The 6,000-nt window shown below is 49.4% G+C and overlaps 1 pseudogene across 1 annotated transcript in view; it reads right to left on the minus strand.

Annotated features, from left to right (window-relative positions):
* Positions 1 to 5,704, minus strand: part of GGTA1 (glycoprotein alpha-galactosyltransferase 1 (inactive)) — a 60,110-nt pseudogene extending 54,406 nt beyond the window's left edge. The window contains 1 exon segment of the transcript NR_132146.1: positions 5,661 to 5,704. The product of NR_132146.1 is annotated as a glycoprotein alpha-galactosyltransferase 1 (inactive) (transcript).
* Between the last annotated feature and the right edge of the window lie 296 nt (positions 5,705 to 6,000).

Genomic DNA, 6,000 nt, shown 5'->3' on the forward strand with positions numbered 1-6,000 from the left:
AAGAGCAGGCTAGGCAACATGGTAAAACCCTGTCTCTACAAAAAATACAAAACTAACCAGGTGTGGTGGTATACACCTGCAGTTCCAGCTACTTGGGAGGCTGAGGTGGGAAGATTGCTTGAGCCCAGGAGGCAGAGGTTGCAGTGAGCTGAGATTACACCATTACATTCCAGCCTGGGCAATAGAGTCACATGGTATTTTTATGCTCATGTTCAAGCAGCGTTATTCACAATAACCAACAAGATAGAAAAAACTCAAATGTTCAACAGATGAATGAATAAACAAAGTGTGGGACATACATACAACAGACTGTTTCTCAGCATTAAAAAGGAAGGAAATTCTGAACCTTGAAGACATTATGCTAAGTGAAATAAACCAGACTCCAAAAGACAAATATTGTATGATTCCACTTACATGAGGTATCTAGAATAATCAACTTCATAGAGACTGAAAGTAGTATAGTGGCTACGAGGGGCTGGGGGAAGGGAGGAATGGGATGTTACTGTTTAATTGGCACAGGGCTGTTGTTTGGAATTATGGAAAAGTTCTGGAGATGGATAGTGATGATGGTTGTGCAATGTTATGAATGTACTGAATGCTGCCATACTGTACACCTCGGAAGGGTTAAAATGCCACAACTAGATACCATCTTATACCACTCAAAATGGCCATTACTAAAAAGTCAAAAAACAACAGATATTGGCAAGGATGTGGAGAAAAAGAGAATCCTTATACACTGTTGATGGGAACGTAAATTAGTATAACCTCTATGAAAAACAGCATGGAGTCCGGGTGCGGTGACTCACGCCTGTAATCCCACCACTATGAGAGGCCGAGGCAGGTGGATCTCTCTGTCAGGAGTTCGAGACCAGCCTGGCCAACATGGCGAAACCCTGTTTCTACTAAAAATATAAAAAAATTAGCCGGGTGTGGTGGTATGTGCCTGTAATGCCAGCTACTTGGGAGGCTGAGGTAGGAGAATTCCTTAAACCCGGGAGATGGAGGTTGCAGTGAGCCGAGATAGTGCCATCACACTCCAGCCTGGGTGACAGAGTGAGACTCTGTCTCAACAACAAAAACAACAGCAACTACAACAACAAAAGACACCAGCACTCATGTTTATCACAGTGCTATTCACAATGGCAAAGTAATAGAATCAACTTAAATGCCCATCAGTGGATAACTGGATACAGAAAATGAGACACACACACACACACACACACGCACACCATGTAATACTATGCAGCCATAAAAAAGAGTGAAATCATGTCTTTTGCAGCCACATGGATAGAGCTGGAGGCCATTATCCTCAGTGAAATAACTCAAAAACAGAAAATCAAATACCACATATTCTCTTATAAGTGGGAGCTAAACAATGGATACACATGGACATACAAAAATAGACACTGGAGACTCCAATAGGTGGGTGGAGTTTGGAGGAAGATGAGGGTTAAAAAATTACCTATTGAGGCCAGGCGCAGAGGCTCATGCCTGTAATTCCAGCACTTTGGGAGGCTGAGGCGGGCAGATTATTTGAAGTCAGGAGTTTGAGACCAGCCTAACCAACATGGTAAAACCCCGTCTCTACTGAAAAAACAAAACTAAACTGGGTGTGGTGGTGAGGGCCTGTAGTCCCAGCTACTTGAGAGGCTGAAGCAGGAGAATCGCTTGAACCTGGGAGGCAGAGGTTGCAGAGAGTTGAGATCTCGCCACTTCGCTCCAGCCTGGGTGACAGAACGAGACTCCATCTCAAAAACAAAAAAACAAAAAACAAAAAAAAACCCCAAAAACCTATTGAGTACAATGTTCACTATTTGGGTGATACGCACACTAAAAGTCCAGACCTCACCACTATGCAGTATATCCATGTAACAAAACTGCACTCGTACCCACTGAATCTATTAAAAAATTATAAAAAGGGTTAAAATAGTAAAGTTCATGTTATGTATATTTTACGACAATCAAAAAAAAAAAAAATTCTGGCCAGAACTAGATTCACATGGCAACAGTAGTGAATGCCGGGCAAGGAGATTGTGGGAGAGTGGTCTGTTTTTCCCTTCTACCTCTCTGCATTTTTCTTTTCTTTTTTTTTTTTTTTTTTGAGACGGAGTCTCACTCTGTCACCCAGTCTGAAGTAGCTGGGATTACAGGCATGCGCACCATGCCCAGCTAATTTTTGTATTTTTAGTAGAGACGGGGTTTTACCATTTTGGTCAGACTGGTCTCAAACTCCTGACCTCAGGTGATCCACCTGTTTCAGCCTCCCAAAGTACTGGGATTATAGGCCCCGCCACTCTCTACATTTTTCAAATGTTCTGCAATGAGAACATATTACTTTTGTAATCAGACAGAAAGTTATTTAAGTAAATAAATCTGCTGGTTCTCTGACACTGAAAAAAATGCATTGTTGATATTATATAAATGTGAGTGAGACCTTCCTTATATAACACAGGGAGCCAAGTTCAAGGATGCCAACTGAAGTACACACCAAGCTGCTCAGTCAAAATAAATGACACGCAGAGTGGTCCTTCTCTCTAAGACTAGCTGTTCTTTTCTATATTTAAGGCAATTTAAAACAAAACCGGAACCAAAATAAACCTTCTAATGAGCCTCCCCAAAAGCCGTCTGGCTTGGAAAAGCTCAAACACAAACTGAAGAGAAACAGAGCTACAGAAAAGCAAGGAACAGCCAGTGTTTCTCCAGGACATTAACTTACTGCCCCTGGGAAAGTGACTCTGGCTGTGAATTTCTGTTCCTTCTGCTTCCGGAAAATAGTCCGGTGTAGAATGGAATTTGGAATCCAGAAGAGGCTCATGATTTTATTCATTGCAAATCCATTTTCCCACCCCAGATAAATGCTGAACAAATATTAAAAGAATACGAGTTTGAAGGGCAACCAGCGGGTCTGCCTGCCAGAGTGTCCTTGGTCCCAGGCCACATGGGCCCACCTTCCCTGGCTCCCCTGCCCTCTGCTCAGTGCTGACTACAAGGCAGGCAGACAGAATGGAGCCTCCCGGAAGACCGTGAGGAGCTGGGACAATCCCCCCAGAGTCCCCTACCCCACTGGCTATGTGACAGAGTCCTCAGGCAGCCTGCTTCAGAACTTCAGTATCCCGTCCTAACCAGTGAACGAACAGGATTTTGTAAGGTTGTTGTGAAGATTAAGTGTTGTCACGTGTAAAGTGTCTAGCATTATATTCCTTTGAAATACATGTCTTCGTGAGTTGATGGGGTAGAGGGAACTGCTAAAATGTAGCCAGTGCTGAGTGGTGGATGGTGGTGTATAGGAAAGCAGAGGGGTGGAGACAAGGTTTCCCAAACCTGGGACTCAGGCTGGGCTCTGGAGAGAAATGGGAGAGAGCCCAGCAGCCCACTCCCGCTCAGTGCTAGCCCCCAACACTGATTAGCACACACAAACACCTTTTATGGATGTCTGTATGGGATCAGCAGAGCAGGGCCCTGGGCTTTATTTTACACATGAAGATACAGAGGCTCAAGAAGGATGGAAGGGGGGATGGTCCGCTCCCCTCTGCACCCATATCCACCCACTTCCTCAGATCACATCTATGGAACGTGGGGAAGTGGACTGGGCAACAGCTTAGGTTTCTGCTAGGTCACCCATTCTAAGATTACATAATCTCAAAACAACACCACCACCACCAAAAACCCATTTGTGATTCCTGCACACACCATGAACTAGGATAGGCGTTCATTCTCTAGGCCTTGGTTTCCGCACCCACAAAACAAAGGTTTAGGTGGAATCTTCTAGGCTCTTCCCCTCTGATAATTGTAATTCCAGCAAGTAAGGCTCTGCTTCCAAGCCCCTTGCCCTTCACCTAAAACTCCACTTAAGTCCAGGCTCACAAACAGGAAATGTGACAGAGCCTGATGAGTGGCCCATTTGAGTTTCTGAACTTTACAGCCAAAGCCAGGACTCCATGCCCCAAGACCTTTCTCAAACAGTGTAGGAGAATGACATTGTTGCTATCTGGCTGGACCACCTACACCACCCCAACGTGGGTCTGTTCTAGGAGGCCCGCAGTGTTCAATGAGCAGGTTCCCAGTCTCAGGAGGTCCCCTGGTGATTGGATCTGGGCAATCTGACATCAAAAACGTTCTCAGGAGTTTCCCAATACATAGAGGAGATAAGGAAGTACGGAACTGGTTCTGTCTGAAATAAGATAGGGAAGGGGCCAGAGCCCTGTCCTCTAGGTTCCCCTCCCCCATCACGGTGGCCCTTGAGGCAGGATGTCCGGCCTCACAAAACAGAGTTGAAATCTCCTGGACTGGGCAATCCTTAGGGACTCGTTCAGCTCTGCTTTATTCAGTCATTGAACACCAGTTACATGTAAATGATATAACTTAGATCTGCATGCTGCCCCCTATCTGGTAGAGGAGGCAAAATTCACCCAGAACTAACTCCGAAAGAGTAGAAAGTGCCTGGTGTAGTCAAAGAAGCACAGAAATGCAGCAGAATAACCCTGTCCTCCACACCCCCCACCCCCAGAGCCCTCCTTCACCATGCACTTTGCATTTCCTTACTCAGAGACTGGAAGGAAGGTCTGCACCAGCATCCTTATTTCACAATCGTGGAAACTGAGGCTCTGTCTGGGAAGGTGGCTCCTTACTGGATGCAGGCTCCACCCTACATCTCCTGCCTCCTGAGACACGTCTGTTTCCAGGTAAAGGAAGGAGGCAGCGAGACCGAAGGAGTGCAAACGAGGAGCAAAGCCTCAAAACAGCTGCCTCGGGTCTCGGTTCCTACCTGTGGTGAGGAGGGCCCTCACACCCGCGGCGCCTCCCTCTCCCTCCAGGCTGCCACAGCTGGAAGATCGAGGAATCTCAAATCCCTCTGTTTCTCTGGCTCTTTGCGCGCTGACATTTTTTTTTTCTTCTTCTTTTTACTATTTTTTGGATGCTCTTCGAGAGTTTGTGCAATCATTGTGTTTAGCTGTTTTCCTGCCATTTACAAACGCGGGGTGGTGCCCCTTTGGAGTAGGAGCGAGGTGGTTTGAAGAGATGGAGGAACCTCCCTCCTCCCATCGCTCCAGTGCAGCAGGCACCCCGGCTGCCAAAGTTAGTGTCGGAAACTTTCCCCATGCTGGGGGTCTGGATGAGTCCTCGGCTCTCCGAAACTCTCTGACATCTCCCTCTCTATTCCCCTGCTCATTGGGGTTCCTGCGACCCTCACTTTATCCCCCCACTCCCAGATTCCCCTTCCCAGAGGTGCCCCTTTCCTATCTTGTCCTGGGCGAGAGTCATTCCTCTGTCTTGTCCCACAGGCAAGGACAGACCCCTCACTCACTGCGACTTACTTGGTCGCATCCTGTGTCCCCTGCGTCTCCCCTCTCTTCCCCACCCCCACCCCGCGGACTCGTGGGGGAACCTCAGCCTGCAGTCCCTCAGGCTCCAGTCTCGGTAGGCGGGACAGAGGGAGGGACGGGCACAGGATGGGGACAGAGCGACAGAAACTGGGTCCGATTTGGCACCGAGGTAGCGACAAGAACAAAAGCAGGGACACAGGCAGGGCAGAAACTGGGCAGGGCCGGAGCAGCGGCCCGCCCCCACTCCCCTCACCACCCTAGCCCAAGCGTGGAGCCCTCCGGTCCGTGCCCTGCTCGTGGCCTCCGGGGACCTGGGCGGCGCCCTGCGGGACCCACCTGATCCGCAGAACCCTGGCACCCAGGACCGGCGCGCAGCGAGCGGGCTGAGCAGGACCGCGCCTAGCTCCCGGCCACCGCAGGGCCCGCCGCGCTGGGATCAGCTACCTCGCTGCCTCCGCCAGAGCGTGCGCCCGTACTCCTGCCCGTGGGCTGGCCGGCTGGGCGTCCGCTCTGGGCAGAGCGCAGCGGGCAGGGGCGCGAGGGACCGGCGAGCGCTGACAGCGGGCGGCGCACTGTGCCCGGCCGGCAGCGGTCGGTGCCAAGCCAGTCCCCGCCCTGGACACAGACAGCTGGGAGGCCGCCGCGTGAATGCATGAATGAGTGTGTGTGTGTGCCG

The sequence above is a fragment of the Macaca nemestrina genome, chromosome 14 (assembly GCF_043159975.1).
Source record: "Macaca nemestrina isolate mMacNem1 chromosome 14, mMacNem.hap1, whole genome shotgun sequence".
Lineage (NCBI taxonomy): Eukaryota > Metazoa > Chordata > Mammalia > Primates > Cercopithecidae > Macaca > Macaca nemestrina.